The following is a 24495-nucleotide window of genomic DNA, read 5'->3' on the forward strand; positions in this document are numbered from 1 at the left end:
CGCTTTTTTTTTCTTTTTGTCAGTAATTTATAAATCCAAATGAAATCCTTCAATAGCTTGAAAAATCTTTTCTGGCATGTGAATGTTTTTCCCTGTGTATTTATGTCATTTATGTGCCATTTATGTGTTTTTCCCTGTGTATTCCCTGTGCTTTACCACCACACTCCTCCCAGCCAAAGCCTGGGGGATCTTCACAGAATATCCTGAGCTGGAAGGGTCATCAAAGGTGCACAGGTCAGGCTGGGTCTTGACACTGCAGACAACTGAACTGGGATTAAATTCAAAGTCTAAACTAACCCCGACCTAACCCAGCAGAGAGAGAGGGGTCTCAGACATGGCAGTGAGAGTCCCCAGCCCAGGGTCATGACCACAGGGAAGGAGGGAGTTGAGGAACTCCTCAGGGAGCAGCACAACAGCTCAGCTGGAGCTTGAGTTTTGCTCCATGTGGGAAGGGAAGGATCACAAGAAAAGGTTTTATTTCCTTGAGGTGAAGGCTGGCCTAGAGCAGAGGCTGGGCAGAGTCACAGAATAAAGCAGGGATTTATTCCAAGGATCTCCTCCATGGATCCACCTTGGGCAGCACCAGAGCCCAGCCAGGGCTGCAGCCAAGAGGAACCAAAATGGTCCCAAAATGCACGAGCGCTCCCGGGGGCTCTCACTGGGATCAGCTCTGCTCCATTTGCACCTTGCACTTCATTGTCCCATTCCAGCTTTAGCCCAGGCACTCCCATCCTGCTTGTTTTTCTCTCTCCAGCCCACGCTGTTTGTGCTCCTGGGCCTGAGCTTTGGCTCATTTGTCCTTGGTGCCCAGCTGGAGCAGGAATTGTTTTGCCTCCCTGCTCTGTGCAGAGAGCTCACCATCCCTAGTATGAAGCCCAGAACTGCACACTAAAGCAGCAGAGAATGTGAAAAATAAAAAAAGGAAAAACCTGAGGCATCAGAGGGATCAGCTGGAAGATGAGGGCCAGGCTGGACAGGGCTTGGAGCACCCTGGGACAGTGGAAGGTGTCTCTGCCCATGGCAGGGGTGGCACTGGAGGGGCTTTAAGGTCCCCTCCAACCCAGACATTGCAGACCTGCAGTGCTGTCCTTGTGCAGTTTGCTCAGTCCAGGGAGGAACCTGAGTGCAGAAGACAGGGCCACTCAACTGGAAATCTCTATTAATATTACATTTTTTGCTTACAAAATACAACACGATCGTGTCTGGGACCTGCAGGTCACACAGCTAGCTGGGCTGTGTCACCTGGGGGTTAAACACGTGTGATTAGCCATGGCTCGTTAGAAGCATGACTGCACTAATTGATGGAGAGCTCCCGCTGCACCCCGGTGACATTATTATTGTTGGGATTAAGCAAAGGTCCCTGCAGAGCAGCGACAGCAGCGCTTCAGGAGGCTCTCAGATCTCACACAGCCCTTCCCCAACACACTGAGGTGCTCCACACAGCAGCCACCACCCTGCACCCCCTGCCAGGTGACAGAGGGGACCCTGCCACCCATCCCAGGGACACGGCACAGTGACTGGGGAGAGCTGAGCGCTGGCAGTGACCAGGGCTGCTGGCACAGCATGGCAACACCAGCTCTGGGACAGGGGACACGAGCTCTGGGACAGCTCTGGGACAGGGGACATGAGCTCTGGGATAGGGGACAAGAACTCTGGGATAGGGGACAAGAACTCTGGGATAGGAGGCAGGAGCTCTGGGACATGGGACAGGAGGTCTGGGATGGCTCTGGGATAGGAGACACAAGCTCTGGGATAGGAGACACAAGCTCTGGGATAGGGGACACGAGGTCTGAGACAGCTCTGGGACAGGGAACATGAGCTCTGGGATGGGGAGCACACTGGCTCCCAGCTCCCTGTTCATTTGGGACACACAGATGTCACACAGGGGAGTGAGCTGTGTGTCCACGTGTCCCTGTGCTGGCAGTGGCACAAGGACAGGGGACACAGGAAGCACCCAAACAGCTCCTTCCAGCAAGGCCAGCTGGGAACGAGGCGCTGATTTTCAGTTTGCAAATTATGAGCGTGAGAATATAAAGGCTCCCTTACAAAAGGGAGAGAGAGAGAGAAACAGAGCACATTTTCCTCATTCTTCAGCTCTATTATATCTCTCTGTAGGAGGCAAAAACTGGCAATTACTCTGGGAGATGCACAGGTAGGAAGATAGAACATAAATCAAAATAAAAAGAATCTGAATGCATTCTCCAGTTATTCAATGGATATTTATTCAGCCAGGTTTCTTGGGAAGGCCTGGAACAGCACATTAGGAGAAGTTTCTGGGATCTGCCTGGCGTTTCTTGGCAGTCAGAAGAAAAGGAGATGAAGAGAAGCGATGATCCTGCAGGCAGCACACAATCCAAACAAAGGCATTTGGAGAGGAAAAGGTTGGCACAGGTCATGTCGACACAAACAATATTTCTACGAGTTGTAAGTGGTTCGTAATAAACACACGGATGAATTTTGGAGCACTCAGAGCAGTTTTATCCCTGCACTCCACGGGGATTTCATGGGAACAGAAGACAGCATTCATGTGGAGAACACACAATTTTAAAAACCATATTTTTACTTCAGAACTCCTGGATCTTTGGGTATCTGAAGGTCAGAATTCAGATGAACTCGCTGGAATTCATATTCACCAGGAAGAAACAAAGTAAGTCCTGGGAAGCCCATTAAAAAAATATAATGTGCTTTTTTCCTCAGGAATTACTGTGAAATTGGGTGTCATGTATCTGACTTAATGCTCTAATGGTAGGACTGGAACACTGGGGGAGGATTTACAGGAAATATCTGCTCCTTATCTGATCAGAGAAGGAAACCAAAGTCTCGCAGCCTGACACTCCAAGGTGGCTTTGCTGTCAACTTAAACCTCCAAAATTAACTATTTATCATTGGATTAAAACACAGCTCAGATCAGTCACATTGTTCAAGCTCAAAGACTCTTGGACCCCAAAGGAATAGACCAAAAAAAAAAAAAAAAACAAAAAAAACCCACAAAGGCAGGCAGGAAAATACAGAGGCACACAAAAGAGGAGGTGACCTGAGTAAAAAATCCAACACCAGCCCTCAGGCTGGGAATGGTGACAAACCTGCTCCAGGGCTGAAGCTACCAGAGCAAAACACCTCCAAGAACAATTTCTGTGTAAGAAATGATTCAGGAGATTGCCAGCTATCAAGAAATCGTTTGGGGAAAAAAGTCTTTTTGGGAGGTTTCTCCTAATGGAGGATGCAGGAGCTCATCACGAGGGCCTCGCTTTTCGGGAGGAGCCGCAGGGGCTTGACCGGGGCTGGGGGAGCTTTGCAGAGGGATTTTAGCTTAAAAGCAGGTCCTGGAAAACAACTGGGAGCACGTCAAGGAGGCACAGGGGCACTTCAGGCATCTCCAAAGGAGGAGGCAGAGGATGAGAGCTGAGCTGAGCAGGGGGTGCAGGACTTGCAGCTCCTCAGCAGTTCCCGCTGTGCAGCAGTGCTGGGCTGGGCTCATCCAGCCTCTGCTCCGGGCTGGACCTGCAGGACGTCCCCAGCCTCTGCTGAGGGCAACCCCAAGGATTTATACCCCAGCTGCTACATTTGTTTGGGTCATACTCCATGAAATTAATTACACACAGTTATATTATGGATTATAGGGATGTTATTCAAAGTATGAAAACAGGAACATCAGCAAACCATGCACTCCTCCTTTGCACAAACAATACACCTTTACTTTGCACAAACTATTTACCCCTACTTCACCAAATTTGATGGCATTAACTCAAAAGAATTATGCTAAAAGACCAAGGGAAATGCAGGGAAATCAGAAAAAGCACAAGGCAGCGGTGCTTTTGCATGAAGACCTTCAGCAGCACACTTAGGGTAGAGCAGAAAAGCAGGGAGGGTAAAGTTTCAAAAGCTGTTTTTAAATAATAGAAAATGTGTAAATATCCACCCAAGTGGCTGGTGAGGAGATCTGTGCTGCCTCCTTGGCAGACCCTAGGGCTGGAGCAGCTGGGAGAGCTGCCTGCAGGGATGGAGCCTCAGGCACAGGCTGGAGCCAGGAACCCAGGGGACAGGGGGGGAAAAAAAAGGAAGTTTTCAGCTCCTCTGATGGGATATTTCTAATGTAAATATCTGACAGACTGGGGACTGCAGCTTTTTAATTTTTTTTTTAGCATCAGGATAACTAAAATGAGATTATTTATGCATGAATGAGATATCACAGCCCAAAAAAAGCTAAGAGTGAATGAATTCCCCTGCCTGCTGAGTTCAAGGATGACATCCCAGCTGAGGGCTGCTCATTGGGGGTTGTGCCTTAAGGCAGCTCAGACAAACCCCTAATTCCTCCTTCCTGCCCTAATTCCTCCTCAGCCCCACTGGCCCAGCCTGAAGGATGCAGATCCCCCCTGGACCAGGGTAGTTACAACCACTGAATCATCTGACTCTTCCTCAGCTGCACTGAGGAACTCAGAATCTGCTGCTCAAAGCTTTCCTCTACTTCCATCAGTGCAAGAGTCCAGGATGCCCTGTTATACACCCTACAACCATTAAATAACCCAGAAAGTGCTACTTGAAAATCAAACATCACAATTCATCAGTGTTTGTAGCTTCTCTATCACCTTAAAAAAGGTCAAGCTGCCACCCCAGAGAGGGTTTTTTTAAAAATAATCTTAATTATTGGGCTTTCCCAGCTTTGTTTCAAGAGCACAAGGCGCTCCATCTCGGATGGAGAAGGAATGTGCCTTTGCCCAAAACAATATGCAGCGTGAAGGAAATTCAAACTGACACCATTTCAAGACAGCAAAGACAAACTGATTTAGCAACTCTGACAGGCATTTATAAGTAAAATAAAATGTGAATCTAATTTTGGCCTACTGCACCGAAATAATGTGCAGCATGGTTTGATGTCATAACATGAATATTTCATACATGAACAGCATCTTGTTTGGGAGGGAGATTTTTCCAGATACCTGTGGGAGACGTAGGAGGCTTCACTGCTGTTCCTCACTGAGTAACCTGAGAGTAACTTTTAGACCCTTATTGACTTTTTAACTGTTTTTCCAGATGCCAATATGTAAAAGTAAAAATCATGGCTGAGCCTTTAATTGTAATTAATGGCCGTATTGATCAGCTAAGTTCTGTCTTGCCTCATGTCACAAAATCTGCTGCATTTCAGAAGATTCCCTGCCAAAAAGTGCTTTATCCCCATGGCTGGGAGTAAAAAGCAAAGGCTGAACTCTGCAGCCCATTCTTTTTCCAAGCACATTGATAAGGAGCAGAGCAGTGAACTGGGGCAAAGTTGCGTATTTACAGTCTCCAGAGCATTTTGTTTTGATTTGCATCGAGTTTCAAGGTTCAGCAGTTTAACAGCCAGCACGGCCACGTTTTCATTTCCTTCATTTCGAATTTCGAGCAAAAAGCATCACAAGGTTACATCTCCAAGAGGAAATCAATCCCAAATTCCACCTGGCAGTTCACCAGGGTATGGAGAAAACCAGCCCAGCTACTGCTGGAGCTGTGCTGAGTTTTGGCACAAAACATTTGCACAGCCCTTGAAGTTGCTCAGTTTGCGGCCTGAAAAATAAGCAGTGAAAAAGATGCACATAATTTAAGTGACACTGAATATTCAATAATGGAAATGACTTAAATATTAGAAGCTCTTTGATGCGTGTTTCTGGGGGAGCTGCGTTTGTCCTTGACCTTTGCTTACTCGTTACTTTGTCTATGCATAATTAACACATTCATAATATCACATAAATGCCACTTATTGATACTGTCCCAAGGGCAACTGGTTATCTGGGAAGAACATGGCCACATTAACATTTCCTAACTCATTTAGCTCCTCTTCCACATTAAACTGAAGAAAGCCATTTGTCACATCACCCCGAGATGCGTTTTAAGCAGGCAATTTTTAACGAGGTAATGGTTTAAGTGTTGTCAGGGCACGGTGACAGTCATTTAAAGGGACAGCCCTAACGAGGGCAGCGTGGAAGGACTCTGGATGGAGCCACCTGGAGATTAAACACAGAGGTTGGGAATGTCATTTCCTTCCTGATCTTTCACGCTTTTTCCTTGTTTAGCCACAGCAAGTGGTGATGTAACTGGATAAACCCATGGTCAGTGACCTGTGGTCACTGCTCAGTCCCATGGTCAGTCACCTCTTGAGGGGTGACATCCCCCGAGGTGCCACCAGGAGCTGAGGTGTTTAATGGTATTCTACAAAATCTCACCTCCAGACCTCACTGCTTTGAGAGATGTTAAGCATCTCCTGCAGCAAGGACAAACCCAAGAGGTTTAAGAAAAATTAATAATAATATTAATACTACTAATACCACTACTAATAATAATCTTGCATCCTGTTTCCCTCCAGAACACATTCTCCATTATTCATTGACACAAACTAAATATTCAGGGGCACTTCAGATTTTTTCCGAGCGTTTCGTTCACTGCACTTGACTTTTCTCTGGGAATTATTTTTAAAGACTTCCCTAACAAATCTCTGATAAAACACATGTCAGCACTTTGGCAGGGCTGGCAATTTTTTTTTTTTTCCCCGAGCTCGAGTGAAATTTAAAAATGGAAATTGGACTAATTAATTACTTCAGATGGAAGAAGAGAGGAGGATTTCAGCACGGGGCAGAAATGAAACAATGCAAGAAGCAGTAACAGGCAGTGTTCCAGCAGGAGGGGCGAGCAGGGAGGGGCAGGGAGGAGCAGATTCTTGGGCTCCAGCTCCCACCACTGACCAAAAATGACCTGGAGGAGTTCTGGAAGAGGAACAGGCTCTTGGGATGACACCCTGACCTTCTCCCTCCTGAGGGAATGGAAAGGACAAGATGCCAAACTGGGAGGAGATGGATCCTGGCAGGTCCGTGCCCAGTGCCAGGGAAGGGTTCTGGGCATCTGAGTGTGGTCCCAGGGCTCCCTGGCTGTGCATCACTCGTGGGGCCCAGGGAAAGGGAAAGATGCAGGAAGTGATGCTGGAAATTCAGCTGCATCCTGGCTGGTTAAAGGTCATGGAATTATGGGATGGTTTGGGTTGGAAGGGACCTTAAAGGCTTTCTCATTCCACCTCCTGCCATGGGCAGGGAACATCACCCCCAGTCCCAGGGTGCTCCAAGCCTGGCCTGGGGCACTTCCAGGGATGGAGCATCCTCTGGACAAAGCTTAGCTACAAGTGTGGACTTATATTATTAAATTATTAATTAATCCCCTCTAAAAGTTCAGTGCTTCCAAGTCAGAGTCTTCCTGTTCAGGAAGAAAGGCAGAGAAAAAGTGCTTGGTAAGCAGACAAGGAATGTAATCCATGAGGCTCCACCAGGGAAGAGGAAAAGGAATAAAGCCAGAAACTGCTATCAGGTTTTCATTTGGTACTTCTACAAAAGAGGAGGGAACAGAAATGAAATATAATCAGTGAATAAGGAGCAGGTGATGTAAGGAATCAATACCCAAGTAATCAAATAACACAGCTGACTGCTAGAATAGCCCAGATCCTGCAGCATAACCTGCATTTCAGTATTAAAAATGAAAAAAAAAAAATCATAAACAGCCCTGGGCAAATACTGGATTTTCCCCTGCTAATGTTGATTTAAAATATGCAAATTCATTCACAAGCTCCAAGGTGTGGGGAGTGACTGCTAAACCTGCACAACAGTGACCATTAAACAAAACAGCAGCAATTACACAAAGGGAAACAGTTTTCCTTGGAAAAAGGAAACTGTGCACTATGGAAACCTCTCTCTGAGCTTGATCAAGTTCAACTGAAGGAGTAAAGTGGGCAAAGTTTTACCCTCCTTTTATTTGGATAATGGGGGCAGAGCTCTCCTTGAGTGTTTTTTTTTTAAGTGTGAGACAGGAGTGGTTGTCAATCCACAGGAATAAACCCACAAACTCCTCACAAATCCCAAATCACCCATTACAAATTCCCAGCTTCTCTTTTGGGGGGAAAAGTGCTGAAAAAGGCTAGCCTGAAGATGAAGTACAGCAAAAACAGAGCAAGTGTGTGATTTGCCCAACCCTCCCTGCTTAATATTCCTCTCCTCTGGCAGGACCTGCACGGAAAATGCATCTGGAGGTGCCCAGGGTCTGTGACAAGTTCCTGACAGATGATGGATGGATCAAACCCAACACCTGGAATGCAGAATGATAAGGTTCAGAAATGAAGGGGATGAGTGACAGTGGCTTAGGAGATGAGCACAGCGGGGACCTTCAGAGCAGAAGCTGCATCACCTGTTCCTTCACGAAGAGGATAATGAATGAGGTGACAACAGCAACAATTCATTCCCTTGGGCTTGAAAAACCCCTTTCCGTGCTTTTGTGCTTGTGCTAGCAGCGTTGGGAACACGAGGAGGGGTTTTAAGGATTCCGAGGGGCTGGGCCAATTTGCCATCGGGTTTGGGAGCTGGAAAGGCTCCCCTGGAGCCAGCCCAGCCATTCCAGCACCACAGCATCACCCCCAAAGCCACCAGAGCCACCTCAAAGGCAGCTTTATGATTTCTAAACAAGTTCAGATTCAGAAAAGGATAAGGAAGTGTTCAAATTTCTAATATGACCCAAGGAGCAAAAGGATTATAAAAAATAGAGAGAAGGGAAAAAAGGCATTTGGGATCAAAGCATATTTGGCGCTCTGACCACGTTTGTAGCTCTGAGAATTTTTAAGAATCTGGTATCTTGTGTCATTAGTGAAAACAAACAGTCCCATAAATGAATTCTCAGGAGTGTCCTGTTTCACTGATATTCCACCAGCAAAAGGAACTGCTCCACGGGAGGTTTCCAGAAAGCAGAAAGTTCCTCTGAAGCCCAGCACATCCCTGCCCCTCCTCAGCCTCCTCCCTGCTAAGCCCAGCCTGACTCTGCCCGGGCTGCCACGCTGCTATTTCCAGCTAATAGATGGAGCCATTTGCAGCAGTGGAACATGAGGAGCCCTCCAGCACAGACACATTTCCTGATTTCCTGCTCCTTCTGAAGCACTAATTCCACTTCCCTGCACATCCTGCCTGTCCCAGGGACATCCTTCCTCCACACCAGCCTCAAGACCACAGCCCCATTAAGCAATCAAACCATGGATGCTCATTAGCTGCTTCTCCTTCTGCTGTTTGCTTGTTTGGTCTCTGTTTGCCTTTCCTTCTCAACTTACCCAATATTTGGGTCAGCAACTTGGAATTCTTTGCCTCTTGCATTGTCTCACACACCCTGGCAGGTGTTATGGGAAGTGCAGCTATTCCAGTTGTGTTATTTATTTATAAAAATTTACAATAACACAAAAGTCAAAACAGCCTTGGGACATTTGGCCACCTTCAGCAAAGACAACTTTGCTGCTTTCTCCTTTTCAGATTGTGAATTTAATTTAAGAGAGATTCTTTTTTTTTTTTTTTTTTTTTTTTTTTTTTTTTCAAAGAGCCTGAGCAGAATAAAAAGGGCTTGAATTGGCAGGACAAGGGGGAATGGTTTCCCACTGCCAGAAGGCAGCAGGAGATGGGATATTGGGATGGAATCCTTCCCTCCGAGGGTAGGGAGGGGCTGGGATGGAATTCTCAGAGCAGCTGTGGCTGCCACTGGATCCCTGGAAGTGCCCAAGGCCAGGTTGGGCAGGGCTTGGAGCAGCCTGGGGCAGTGGGAGGTGTCCCTGCCCATGGCCCTGTCCCTGAAATCAGATGATCTTTAAGGTCCATTTCAACACAAACCATTCTGAGATCCTCTCAAGTTATTTTTCCTAGTGCTGAGTTAATCCTGGGGGAAATCAGTGGAATTCAAAGGGCTTTTTTCCCCCCAACTAAACACCTAAGTCAGCTCCTGTTCATCTGAAACTCAGTTTACTTTAGCAAGGCTAAAGAAATCAAGCTGTCCATCAATTATTTAAAGTGTTTGGCCCCGATCCTGGCTCCACACTTAATTTCACCACAGCCTTAAAGCTGGAATCTTCCACAGCCAGAGGCTGGGACAGCGAAATGGCTGGGAAAGAAGAGGCCTGGATTGACTTTTGGGGTGAAATGAGTTGTTTTGGATGCTCTGAGCAGACGGTGGGGGTGGATCCAGAGCTGGCTGGGCAGGGAATTATCCCTTCACTCCCTGAGCTCAACCACCTGCATCAGCAGCTCCCTCACTGAGGGGTCTGAGCTGGACTTTGGGGCCTTCTCAGCAAAGATCCTGAAATACAGATGTAGAAATTTAAAATAAAACCCCAGGTATATAGTTATATCTATATAAAAGTCTACTCAATGATATAAAAATAGAAGTATAGCTAACACTCCAAATCTTTGTCCTTATAAGAAGGGGAGAAATGTATTCTTCTGTTCCCTGGAATTTAATTAGTTCCTAAATTTAGGTTCTGTCAGTAAAGTTACAGAGGATTCACTGCTGTTGGATTTAAATATTGGATGACATTTTATATTTCACACAATGCTAATGGATGACTTTACCTTCGTATAGATATTGTCAAGTATTTCTGTGTGAATGCTTGGGTTTATTCATAATGTTTTAGTCAGCTAAATCATATTTGATTGCACTTTAAAAAAACACTTCCAGTCCTAGATATTTGTTATTTGAAAGGAAGAATTCAGTGAGACCCTGAATCCCATGGGCTGGGAAAGACTGATCTAAAGCAAAACTACAGGTGCAAAAATAATTAAATCTTTTAAGCATCAGAGTTATGATGCAATCCACAGGGGAGAAGGAAAGAAGTCAGTGCTGAAATTCCTCCTCTGCCATAAACTTGTTTCTTCCAATTGCTCAGTACCCTAAAATTCAAAGAATTTGGGTAGAACTTTCTAGCAGTTCCAGTACTTCAATCTCTCGGTATCTCTGACTGTCTTGTGCACCTCAGTTCTGCATCAGCAGTAGAACAGCCCAGAACCAGCTCAGGAGAGCTCCACAAGGGCCAGTAAACACCTGGAATTTGAAGCCCATTCAGAGCCTAAAGGGTCAAACCATTCTCCAGTTTGGTTCCAGCTGCTGCTGCCTCCAACTGCAGAATTCCCAAGGTGTTTTCTCCTGGAGACGCTGGGTTTGGACAGAATTTAGGCCAAACTTACTCAAAATTCACTCAGAGACAGGATCTGCCCCCTCAGGCTGGTGCAGCTTGGGAAGGGTTTTATAAATCCTCAAAGAGCATTCCACCTTCTTTTTAAGTTGTTTTGTTGGTTTTTATGGAGCAGATTCACACAGCTTAAACCCCTTTGCAAGATCTGTGCCTCACACAGGGCTGACATCCCAGGGAGAGCAGCTGGATGGCCCAGCACTAGAAATGCCATTTTAAAATGTGACCCCAAAGTTCATTTTTGGCAGATGGGATTTTCCAGGTACAGAGCTGAGCTCCCTCCATAATATCTCAACTCAATTTAAGTTTGATCTATAAGATTATTTTCATTCCAACCCCTTTGGACACTTGCAACAACAACATTTCCCTTCTCCTTACACGGATTTAATTTGGTCATGCACTGCAACTCTGCTTAGAAAGCTGCTTAGTGGCAATGTTTCAGAAATCTGAATCAAATTTTCCTGAGTGAAATAAAATTAGTTATCGAGGAAAGGATAATCCACTTTTCTAGGGGCAGTGGTTCCATATTTTAGGTAATGGTTCAAAAATACAATAATAATCCTAATAATGAAATGGCTCTGAGATAGAGTGAGTGCTGATGGCAGGCTGGCTATGGGAGCAGTCTGGGAATAAACTGGGAATGACTGGGAGCACTGGCTGGGCCACAGAACTACAGATTTACACCAGAAACCTCTGAACTTCCTGAGTTCTCTGGGCCTGGATCTGCTCAGTGCTGCAGAGCCATTTTAACCTCCAGAAGTGTGAGTCCAGGGCTCACAGAGCTGCTCATGTGCTCTGTCAGGGTCTCTTTTTTTTGGAATGACCCCAAGATTGTGAGAGTGCTCGTTCCCTTAGCCTGACACAGCCAAAGGAGGAGTCTGGAACGCGTCCGATTGTGCTTTCATGGTTGTTTGTTTCTTCTTATCTATAACATTCTTTCTCTGACCTGCCGAGCTCTGCCTAGCAAGGAGGCCATGGCATTCTGCTCCAAGCCTCGGGCAGCTCCCACCTTATGCACTCAAAACTACGAGTGCATGTTTACAATTTATTACCAATTCCTATCACCTGTGTTAGACTGTGAATCTCTACCTTAAACCAATCTCTACCTCTACCAACAGAAAAGTGTCATCATCACACCAAGACATGGAGGACAAGGAGAAGGAGAAGAAGGTCAGGACACGCCCAAATCCCTCCATCTTGTCCCTCTGAACCCCATTCTAAAAATCCCAAATTTCTACTTTTTCACCCTGTGTTAATTCAACTACCACACTGCTCAAACCCTTGTGGCTTGTAATTCCTCACACAGAGTTGGCAGCTTTTCCCACGGGCTAAAATGGAAGCCACAGGTGTTTTTGACTTTGTGCCAGGGTCTCTGAGCCCCCTGCCAGGGTCTGGAGCCAGCCAGGGCAGCCAGAGGGATGTGCTGGGCTCTGACAGTGGCCAAACCCTGCCGGGGTGGTGCTGAGCAGATCCCCAGCTCCGCACATTTTCTGGGGCCCTTTTGGTGCCTCCAACCCCCTGGGCACCCCACCCACCCCTTTACCCTCCAAGCCCTGCAGGGTGATGAATCCAACTGCCAAAGGTACCAATTGCACCATGAAGGGCTTGGTAATTCCCAAAATCCAAGTTCCAGGAGCTGCTGGTAAACAAGGTCACCCTGCCACTGCCTCAGAACACAGCCCAAGTGTGAGGTCAGAGCATCATCTCTCTTCATCCCAAATCCCTCAGGTACACCCTGCCCACCACCAGGCCAAGGAATTTGGCAACTCAGAGAGGACTGGGATCATCCTCCAGCAAGGAGGCAGAATCAGGAAAAAAGAGTAAGAGCAAATTGATGGCCAGGAAGATGACCTGGCACAGAATTCCAGTTGGAAAAACCCTCTAAAACCATAAAGTTTTATGGTTTCTCAGGAGCTGGGATCATCCTCCAGCAAGAGAGGCAGAATCAGGAAAAAAGAGTAAGAGCAAATTGATGGCCAGGGAGATGACCTGGCACAGAATTCCAGTTGGAAAAACCCTCTAAAACCATAAAGTCCAACCATTTCCCAGCACAGCCAAGGCCACCGCTCACCCATGTCCCCAAGTGCCACATCCACACAGCCTTTAAATCCCTCCAGGGACGTTCCAGCACTTCCTGCTAATTGGAAGGTGATCAAGCATCTCCTCACAGTGCATCTTCCTTCCCAGTGGCAAAAATGACCACTGGTGGTTGGTGACCTGTGAGCATCCCTCAGAATGTGACATCAAAACTGATGACATTTTCTCAATCAAACCCTTTTTTTGTGGACCCCCATTAAAAAACAATCCTTTAAAACAATTGCATCGTGTTCCCAGAAGAGCTCACAGGGAGCTGCAGGGGTTTTATCCCCACTTTCAGCAGGAGTGGAAAGCAGCAGCCCCAGCCAGCTGGCAGGAGGGCTGTGCTCTCTCCATCCCTCTGGGAATGCCTGCTCCAAAGCCACACAGTTTTTGTGGAAAACCCTTGGCCAGTGAGACCACACAGCTCCCAGGCTCCATTTAGCTGAGCAAGCAAGGCTGGGAACCCATTAATTTGCTGGGTGAGTTATGGTTCCCTGCAGCACCTTTTGTTCACTGTCAAGGTTCTGCAACAATGACAGATGCAGCTACAGCCAGCCCAGAACTCCAGAATTTGATCTCCTAAATCATTCCAGATATTAAATGTCTCAGCGATAAGCCTGGCAAATGAATTCCTCTGGAGCTCACACTTGGTGCTGAGCACGAGGCAGGAGGGACTCCCCACACAGCTCCCTGTTGTTCCCTGGGAAATTCTGCAATGGAAACTATCCCTGGAAAGGAACCAGAATCCCAGGAAAACTCACACAACTTCCAGTGGCTGCTAAAAGGAGCTGCAAATCCACCTGGATAAGCGAGGCAGCACAGTGGGGCGTTAGGAGCTCACCAATCCCAGTTTGAATAGCAGGAGATGGACATGCACATAAAATTCCCACTTACCCTAGTAAATAAATAGAAAACACTGCAGCAAAATAAAGAACCAGGGGAACACGGGAAGAATGCTTAAGCAGCAAGACACAGGCTGGGTTTCAGTCTGGCTCTTCTCAACCTCAGTATCAATTTTTTTTTTTTTTTTTTTTTTTTTTTTTTTATTTAAAACCATCTCCTTCCTTCAGCCACAGCAGTCAAGAGAAGTGAGCAAATTTCACCTCAACTCATTTATAAAGAGCACGGAACTGTTCAAAGGAATCCTCGCCCAAAGCAGATTAAGGCACGCAGAGGGTGGAACAATTGCTACTTCGTTTTTAATTTCTCCAAATCACCATCAGATAGATGACAGTGCTTAGCACAGGAAGGCTTCTGCAGGCTTCATAAACAATAGAGGTATTACCCATTATCACACAAGTACAAATTAGTTTGACCTTTCCAGCTTTTTTCATATGAGGCTTCCTTTTTTCCACTTGACTAGAGAAAATATTGAGTCGGGCCATGTTCTGCACTCTCCCTTCTCAGATGTATTTGACCAGTGTTTCTTTCCTAAATCTGCAATTAGAAGAGACCCATTAAACACTGGATTCACCCGAGGAATTCTCTGGCTCATCCAGCACATTGCTGCTGCTCCCTGGGAGAGCCCCAGCCTCACTCCTGGTGTTGCTCCACACCTGCTTTTCCCACGGGGGAACAATGTGGGAAAGGGCTGGGAAACAACATGGAAATGTTGTTGTGGCAGCAGAGATCGTCATAGAATCATGGAATTGTTTGGGTTGAAAGGAGCATTAAATCTCATCCCATCCCATCCCATCCCATCCCATCCCATCCCATCCCATCCCATCCCATCCCATCCCATCCCTGCCCTGGGCAGGGACAAATTCCACTGTCCCAGCCTGCTCCAAACCTGGCCTTGGACACTTCCAGGGCAGCCACAGCTTCTCTGGGAATTCCAGCCCCTTCCCACCCCTCAAATTTATTCCCAATCTCCCATCCATCCCTGCCCTCTGGCAGTGAAGCCATTCCCTGTGTCCTGTCCCTCCATGCCTTGTCCCCAGTCCCTCTCCAGCTCTCCTGGAGCCCCTGGCAGGGCTCTGAGCTCTCCCTGGAGCTTCCCCTCTCCAGGTGAGCCCTCCCAGCTCTCCCAGCCTGGCTCCAGAGGGGCTCCAGCCCTGGAGCAGCTCCATGACCTCCTCTGGATTTGCTGCAGCAGCTCCATGGCTTTTCTGTGCTGAGGACCCCAGGGCAGAGAGGGAAGGATGCTCAGTTCCTTCCATCCTCCCTGCCCACAGCCCCCTGCCTGATCCCATGAAAACTCAGCACGTGGATTTAGGAACTGGATTAACACCAAGCTCTCCTTGTAAGGCACGTGTACATCCCTAGGAAGCCTCTGCATGTCCCCAAGCAGGAGAGTGGCACGGAGCAGTGATCCCTTGTGCCGAGAACTCCCAGGACAGCTTCCCTGGGCAGGCTGTGCACGCTCTGCTCACGGACACGCAGCCCTGCAAGGGTTAAAGTCATTCCTTAGCACTTTCTGCCAGTCACTGGGAATGTGCTGGGTGCAGCACAGGAATCCTCTGGTTCTCCTGATCGTTTTGTGAGGAAACCAAAGGAGCTGGGGAGGAGCAGGCAGAGGGTGATGCTGAGCCAGCCAAGCCCTGTACCTGTCAGCCAAACCTGGGAGGAGCTGCTGCAGCTGGCAGGGCAGGGACAGAGGGAAAACAGCACGGGGAGAAAGCAAGGGGGACTCTGAGCACAGAGCCCTGGCAATGACAGGATATTCCAAGGAGAAATTTGATGCATTTTTGTGTCAATTCCTCAGAATTAGGGACACTGAGAAAATTATAGTGCAGCAATTGGGGTTAGCTACAGTCTTATCCTGCCTTATCCCAGAGCATGGAGCAGGGTGTTCCTGAGCCCTGCTCCATCCCTGGACTCTGCCTTATCCCAGAGCATGGAGCAGGGTGTTCCTGGGCACTGCCTCATCCCAGAGAATGGAGCAGGGTATTCCTGGGTCCTGCCTTATCCCAGGGGATGGAGCAGGTTGTTCTCTATGCCCTGCCTTATCCCAGGGGATGGAGCAGGGTATTCTTGGGTCCTGCCTTATCCCAGGGGATGGAGAAGGGTGTTCCTGAGCCCTGCTCCATCCCTGGGCTCTGCCTCATCCCAGGGAATGGAGCAGGGTATTCCTGGGTCCTGCCTCATCCCAGGGAATGAAGCAGGGTGTTCCTGAGTCCTGCCTCATCCCAGCCCATGGAGCAGGGTGTTCCTGAGTCCTGCCTCATCCTAGCCCATGGAGCAGGGTGTTCTCTATGCCCTGCCTTACCCCAGCCCATGGAGCAGGGTGTTCTCTATGCCCTGCCTTACCCCAGCCCATGGAGCAGGGTGTTCTCTATGCCCTGCCTTACCCCAGCCCATGGAGCAGGGTGTTCTCTATGCCCTGCCTTACCCCAGCCCATGGAGCAGGGTGTTCTCTATGCCCTGCCTTACCCCAGCCCATGGAGCAGGGTGTCCCGCCTTGCCCCGGGTCGTGGAGCAGTCCGCAGTGCCCCGGGATGCTCCCGGGATCAGCGGGATCCCAGTGGGATCAGCGCTGTGGGCTGAGTGCTGCCACCCTGTGGGACCCGTGTCACTCCCGCGCGTGCCTGGCACCGCCGGGATGCTCAGCACACACCTGAGTTTGGGAAGCTGGCAGGGCTCAGAAGAGCAATCCAGCTGTTCCCAGACAAGCCCGACACACTGGGATAATCCTGACAGCTCATTCAGGAGCTGGGGATGTTTATAAATAGGATTTAGAACAAAGAGGTTACTGAGTTCTGAGCAGAATAAGAACAGATGTTACAATTCAGGCTCATTTGTAAGGCAAAGGTAACTGATGAATTTACACAATCCCTGTTTACTCACACAGATCCAGGAGGGGTGGAAATCCTGCTCTGTGCATCACTAACAGCACATTCAGGCTGAAATCACTCTTGTGCTGTGCTTCATATTTCATTCATTTCTGCTTCCAGCTATACATGCACAACAGAGGGCACGATACATCTCCCTAATTGAACAATACAGATCAATTAAATATGAAAAGTCGTTCTTGGACTGAAACCCTCTTAGGCAAATGTTCTGCTCTTATGCTAAGTAACTCTTTTAAAAAGCTGGGAGCTGAGTGCTGTTCAGAGGGGGTTTCATTTTTTTTTTTTTTTTAAAGACTGGGAGAAAAAGCCCAGAAAGATTCATCCATTCATTCATGACAAGAGGAGAGGGCTTTGACCACTGAGCAAGGTAGCAGTGAATAAAAAGATCTTATTTGATTAAAGTTCCTCAGTGCTGTTTGTGTGAGCTCAAGAACCCCCTGCGCTCTGCAGAGATCACCCAAACCATGGCCATGGATCAAACTGGACAGAGATCTCTCTGCTCCAGCTCTAGCTGGAAAGTGTCAAAATGAGCAAAAATGAGCCATGGGAATCATTAACAGGAGCTGTTAAAAGGGAAAGCTCTGCCCTGAGCAGCCCCAGCAGCCCTGGGGCTCTCCCCGATGGATTTTTGGGTCTCCACACTCCCATCACTGGGAGCACAGAGATGCAAATGTGTTTTTTTGTCTGGAAGTGTTCCCCAATAACGCCCTGTGATCTGAATAAAGGGGGTTTGATAAACAAGGCACTTACAGACGGGTTAAAATCACACAGGTAGGTCATTGCTGTGCAGCACCACTGACATTAAATCCCTCTCCACAAGAGAGGTTTTTCCACCACAGTCACCCGGCATGTCCTTTGCTCCCTTCTTAGGCTCTAATCAAATGCAATGACCTGCTAAGCCTTATGTAAATTGGCCTTAAACACCACATCTCTTCCTCTGCTAAACATTTATATAAATAAATGATAAACACAGATTCCGCCCGAGGCCAACAAAGATACAACACTGTCAGAACTCCTGGAAAAGCAAATCAGTCTGGAGCTAGGAGCAGCTCAGCTCAGGGTCTCCTGGAAATCTGGAGGAAACCAAGATTAACTGTTGGGTCTTTCAAGCACGTCTTGCTCTCAACAAGAACTGGGGAAAGTCCACATGAGAGGGTTGAGTCTCGCTGAATCCAAAACCCAAAGAGGGCAAAAGGTGGGGGAGAACCATCCTGGTGCTTTTCTTTTATCTTTATTACAACTTATCTCAGCAGAACTGGGTACTGGCTAGATCAGAACATGAATGAGGATGTCTGGCCAGACCTGAGACATCTCCAGCAAGTCCTCAAGGAATACAGCATCAGCAGCTGAACAGCTGGGAGCTTGAGAAAGAATTAATAGAAGCAACAAAAGTGGCAGAACCTCGTTTTTGAAACCTTTAACACAATTTTTTAAATCAATCCCTGTCATTTTGAAAATATGACTGCAGATGATTTTTTCGAGTCCTTCTGAAGTGCAATAAGTGCATCACTTACCTCACTGGAGGCCACATGCTGATACATCTGTGCTGTGATTATGACCCTAAGCAAAAATTTATGTCGCAGAGGCAAAACTTCCCTCTTCTGCTCCACCTTCCTAAAGCTGAACTCTGCCCGTGACAGCCACCAGATTGCTTTCAAAATGCTCTGACCCTGATGGTTCTGAGGCCTTGACTTTCATTGATTTAACCCAGCAATTAAAAACACCCCAACAACTCGTTCTTTTTCTTGGTGTCGGGTTGGGACAGATCTTTACCCTGCAGATTGAGATAAAATCACTGCACCCAGGGAATAGCAAAGAATGGAGTTATTTCCCAACATCCACACATTCAGAACCCTGCTTAGTGCACAAAACACTGCTCTCTTGGTTCATAAGGAGTGTGAAGCTCATTCCTGTTAGGATGAGAAGCAGATTTGACACAGATTTGACACATTTCCTTCGAGCATCCCCAGATTTGGTGGCTGCTGGGAGGAGGAGGCAGGGAAGAGTTGTGCACTGGAGTGAAGCAGTAAATCAGCAGCGTGTCATCATTATGGATTTGCTTTGCTAATAATAAAAAGAATGAATCACTCCTGCCATGATATCCATATCTGCACTCGAGTAACCACGGTGGCAGACAGCGGTGAAGATGCTCAGCCCCGGCAGCTGACATTTGTGGATTTGGGGTGATTCACGGCACTTTGCCGTGTTTGTGATTACCTCCCCGCCAGGGGCTGCACATCTCTCACCCACCAAGCAGCACGGACTCCCAACGGGAAGGAAAATTCCCAACTGTTGCACCAAAGCCTCTTCAAAGAGAGCTGAATCCTCCGTGTGACAGCGGGGCTGAGCGCCGGGTCAGCACCACATCAAAGCAGAGAGCAAACTGCTCCTGCAGAGACTTCACCAGGTCATTCCAGGCCACACAGGGGAGGTGTGGGAAGAAACCCCAGACTTGCTCTATCCTAATAGGGCTAAAAATAGATCTGTGATGATTTATGAACTTTCAAAGGCAGCAGAGTATTTTTAAGCAGCAGCAGCTTCTCCTGCTCCGTCTGCATCCCGGGAGCTGCCTGCTCGGCGCCAGGGCTGTGTCCACCCTGCCCTGATGGGAACCAGCCCCTCCAGAATGCTCAGCAAGCAGAATTAAACAAGACCACAACAGCAAATAAAAAGGCAGTGATCTATCTGTCTCGTGGGTATTATCCTTCCTTCACTCTGCCTCGTCTTTACCCCTGAGTTTCAAATATTCTTTTTTTAAATCAACTCCACAGAACTGTCAGACAAAGTCAACTCCTGAAGCCAAGGTAAATAAATCACGTGGCATCAGAATATTTACAAAATTACTCCGAAGTTTTGCATCTCTGGGAGAAATTTTATGTGAGCTCACCCCTGATTTCCAGCTGTCCCTGATGGGGTAACACAGGAGTGAGTTTGAAACCAAGGAAATGTTAATTCCAGTAAATAAAGACCTGGATAGCAACAAGAAAGCCTTTCATGCATGAAGAGGTCCAAGTTTGGGAGCCAAGGTGGGTTGTCAGCAGCTGCTCGCTGGCTGCTGTCCCTCCCTCTGGAATAATGCTCCTCAGCCAAGGGCTGGAAACCAGCACTCAGGAATCAAGCACTGGAGGGATTAACTCTGGAAAATCAAGGCAGGACCCCCTGGAGGAGGATGGCCGAGGTCTCAGGGACACCCAGCCCACGGGCAGAGGTGTCCTCGTGGCCCAGGGCAGAGGACACCTCACCCCTCACCCCTCCCAGCACACTGAAGGCACACCTGCCCTCCCCAGCACCCCTGGTGAGCTCAGGTGAGGGGCTGGCAGCCCCAGGCATCCCTGTCAACCCATGGAGAGCCAGGCTTGGGAGGCTGCAGCATCTCAGCCCGTTTTCCAGGAGGCTGCCTGCACAGGTGAGCTGCTCCTCTGCTGTCATTCACATTCCCTACACACGTTTTGTCATTGTGGAGAGCAGAACGAGCTTAAAATTCCGGGAGCGCCAGACGGGCTGGGAGAGAGCTCGGCTCCACTGCAGAAGGGTGGGAAAATCCTTCCAATTCCAGAGTTTTGCCAGGATCATTCAACTCCAACTACCTGCAGGCACACCCTGCTGCCCTCCACTCCCACCAGCCAACAGCTGTGGGGTTTAGAAATGCACCCGGAGTTTGGGGGGGCTTCCTGCCAAGGGATGCTTCCCGAAATCCCCCAAATTCTTGTCAGAGGGGTTCAGCTGTGCCCAGAGTTCAGCACGGGAGGGAGAGGTTGCTGCTCGCCAGTGGAAGCCATTGTCTCCAGCAGGCTGCCAAGGGGAAATTAGCAGCGTGCACACCTCTAAATGAGGCTGTACAGCAAGGAAAGAGGGATTAGCCATGTAAAGCAAGTCCTTTTGGTATTAGATTAAAGAGGGGAGGTGACTTTGAAGGATTATTCAAGAGCCATTCAAGCAGTTTTCAGGGACTTACAAACGCAGGGTAAAAATGCTGCTCCCTCAGGTCCAGAAAAGAAGAAAAATTCAGTTTCCCGGCCAGAAAAGCAGCAGGAAAAGCTCCTGGAGGACCCTGTTAAGTGCAAGCCCCCATCATCATTCTGCTCCCCACGCTCGGTGCTGGCTGTGGAGCCCGGCTGCAGCATCACCTGCACACCTGGGCTGGAGCTGCTGCAGGAGCCAGAGGGACCAGGGAAGGGGCTCCGACAGCCACGGGGATGGGTCACGGCACCCCCTGGGCACCCTGCCAGCACGGGGGCACAGCCAGCCACCCACCCACTGCGGGGCAGGGGGTGCTGGACCTTGGAAAGGAGCTCCGGAGTATCGCGAGCATCGCAAGAGGAGCTGCCGCCAGCCCCTGCTCCCACCTCGGTGATTTATCCGCTGGGATGCAGGTCCTGAACCGAGCCATGGAAACCGGAGGATGGGCGAGCGCAGCCACAAAAACTGACTTCTGCCTCCAGCCAAACGTGCCCTGCTTCCCCGCACCCCAGGGTTCCTCATCAATGTTCTGGCTCTTAATCCTCTGCCCACATTAATCCAGCCAGGGGAGAGGAGTACGTGGCTCCAAAACACCAGACTGCTCTATCGAACGAGCCCTCCTCGGGAAAAAAAGCCCTTCTTTGGCTTAGCCTAAATTAAGGTGACGGGTAATTAGTATGTAAGATACAAACTATTGCCACTTGTTATGCAAGCAGCATCCTTTAATTTGTAGTTTCGAGAGCAAGCCGTTCCTGTCTGGGATAAATAAAACAACACGCTGCGGTATGTTGCTCACGACACGGGAGCAGCAGCAGCCTGGGGAAAGCAAAAGGAGCTTCAACTCCAGCCGGGAACGCGGCTGGAGCCGGCAAAAAGTTCTGCGTGCGCCTGGAGCAGCCTGGCGGGAGCATCCCCGCGTCCGCGTTCCGGGATGCGCCCGCTCCCACTCGGGGATGCTCCGGTTCCCACTCGGGAATGCACCCGCTCCCACTCGGGGATGCTCCTGCTCCCACTCGGGGATGCTCCAGCTCTCACTCAGGGATGCTCCGGCTCTCACTCGGGGATGCTCCGGCTCTCACTCAGGGATGCTCCGGCTCTCACTCGGGGATGCTCCGGCTCTCACTCAGGGATGCGGCCGCTCTAGGTCCGGAGGTCCGCGGCCACCCCGGCCGGGGGCTCTGCGCGACCCCGCGCACGGCTCCGCGCCCCGCGGCAGCTCCGCGCTCCGGGGGCACCGGGGGGACCCCGGCGGGCACCGCGCTCCGCGCCCCTCGGGCCGCGCCTCCCCTCAGCCGGCTCCGCAGCCCGCCCGCGCTCTCCTTCCCCCGCGCCGCAGCCTTGCTTAAAAATTCCTTATTTACTCCCTATTTCTCTTTTTTATTTTTTTTTTTTTTTTATCCCCGTTTTAAATCTGCCTCCCTCCTCTCCGTGCCGTGCCGAGCCGCGCTTACCTGTGCGGGGAGGGGGGGGACATGCCCGGCCCGGCGCGGCTCCGCGGGTGCGGGCGCTCCCGCGCGGCTCCCGCAGCCCCCGCAGCCCCGAGGTGCGCGGCGAGCGCGGCTCCCGCAGCCCCGCGGCCGCAGCATTGAGCGGCAGCGGCGGGAGCCGGGCGGGCTCCGCGCAGACCCCACCCCCGGCCCCGCCGTGCGCGGGGGGCGGGCGGCGGAGCGGCGGCGGCCGCTTTAACCCTTCCTGCCCCGCCGGTGCCCGCCCGGTGCCCGCCCGCGGCCGTGCGGCAGCGCTCGGTCCCCGGCCCCGCGGGCAGCATCCCCTGCCCTGCCCCCGGCTCGCTTTGCTGCGGCCCAGGTGCGGCTCTTCCCGCACCCGCGGCTCCACCCGCACCCCGGGCAGCTCCGAGCCCGTTCCCGTCGCGCTCCCCGCTTTTCCCCGTCCCCGACCAGCCCCGGTCCCACTAGGGGAGACCACAGAAGCCCAAATTACCTCTCGCGGCTTTTTTTTTTTTTTTTTTTTTTTTTTTTTTTTTTTTTTTTTATTTCCCCCTCTCTCGGCGCGTTGCCCTCCGGTTTTAATCCCAGATTTGCCGTAATTATTTCGCTCTTTAAAGGGAGCCTCTCCTCACCCGCCTGCTCTGCCAGCCTCTCGCTCAGCCCTTTGCATCCACCGTCTCCTTCCATCCCTTTCCCGTTCCTCCTCGTCCAAGAAATGCGTGTGCTGTGCAGGGAGATGAGGAGCCCGAGAGCACAGCGCACCTGGGTGCCAGCCCGGCTGCTCCCAAGCTCTGCTGTGCCCAGGGATGCTCCCAAACCTTCCTCAGGATCCCTCATCAGGGTCTCTGCTTGCTGCTGCAATGCAAACGATGAGCCGCAAACTGCTTTGAAAGTCATGAGTTCAGGCGTAATAAGCAGCATAATGTAAAGGCGCACAGAAAAGGAAAAAAAAAAAAAGTATTCAGAAGTGAATGTGGGACCTACCTTCCCCCCTGTCCCAAAATCCTGTCCTGGGAAGTGTTCTTAAATGCTTGTGCAAAAAACAGCCTCGCAGTGCAAAGAGGGTATTCAGTCTTAACTGTGCCTCCCCTGGGTTTTGAGGGATTAAGTGAAACCCTTATTATGTTTAATTATCTCTGGAGTTGCTCTCTGTGCTTGCTGCCTTGCTTTATGGTTTAATAAACTGCACGTCGATAGAAACGGAATGACAATTAACGTCAGCGCAGGTTGGGTTGGGGTTTACTGCTGCTCACAGGTTCCTCCTCGACGTGCCTGCACACCTATCAGAGCCTCTTTGGGCAGCTCAGGAGTGTGGCTGAACCCCACACAGGGGTCAGCTCTGCAGGTCCAAGGGGTTGTGAGCTCTTCATGGAGCTGTGACAGCACCTCCAGGCTGATGGACCAGCTGATGGATGGCACAATCCTGAGCAGTCCTTAAGCACCTCTGGTATCCTGGGAATGCTCAGCTCCTTTACCATGGAATCATGGCTGGAAAGGACCTCCAAGATCATCACGTCCAACCTTGGTGATGGAGGATGGCCCTACACACAGCTCACTGCTCCTGGAGAGATCAGGAGGGGCCGGCGCTGCCTTTGCTGGGTCCTACCGAGAGTTTAAGGCTGGGCCCAAGAGTGAATCAAAGTCTAGAGGAGGTAGGAGTGCTGCACTCGAGCCACGCATGGAAGAATCCCCTGGTGTTTTGAAATGTTATATAAATGTTGTGTATTATTTGTGTAATCTCATCCTGATTTATACAGGAAGGGAGCCTGCTCAGCAATCCAAAATAAAGTTGAGCGCCAAGTGTTTTCAATTTGGGAGCGCCTGCGTCTCCAAGGTCACCTCATAAATCCTGGCGCCGTGGCACGGCGCTGCCAATCTGCGTGGGGTGTAATGACTCTGGAGGGAAATCAGCGCTGGAAACGCGGCCGAATTTTTCAAAGGGAGCATGCATTGAATGCATCATCATCATCATAACCCAGCTGAGCATGCAACATCCTCGCAGGCAGTGGGGAGAAACATCTCCCACCCTCGGCTGGGTGGCGACCAGCAGCAAATGAGAGCTGAAAGGTGAAGGCAGGGCGGCGGTGGGAACAGACAGATGGCTTCCCTGGAAAGCCTTTTGGTTGTGCCACCTTCCCTGCACACCTTTAACTCACCCTTGAATGAACAAGCAAACCAGGTCACCGGCTTTTTGATTTTTTTTATCCCCAACAAA

General features: G+C 49.7%; 1 protein-coding gene across 1 annotated transcript in view; it reads right to left on the minus strand.

Moving 5' to 3' along the window:
• Positions 1-22362, minus strand: part of LOC128794219 (contactin-4) — a 284248-nt gene extending 261886 nt beyond the window's left edge. Inside the window, exon 1 of the mRNA XM_053953926.1 lies at positions 22284-22362. The gene's annotated coding sequence lies outside the window, so the exon portion shown is untranslated. The remainder of the gene's footprint in view (positions 1-22283) is intronic.
• Between the last annotated feature and the right edge of the window lie 2133 nt (positions 22363-24495).

The sequence above is a fragment of the Vidua chalybeata genome, chromosome 12 (assembly GCF_026979565.1).
Source record: "Vidua chalybeata isolate OUT-0048 chromosome 12, bVidCha1 merged haplotype, whole genome shotgun sequence".
In the NCBI taxonomy this organism is placed as follows: Eukaryota; Metazoa; Chordata; class Aves; order Passeriformes; family Viduidae; genus Vidua; species Vidua chalybeata.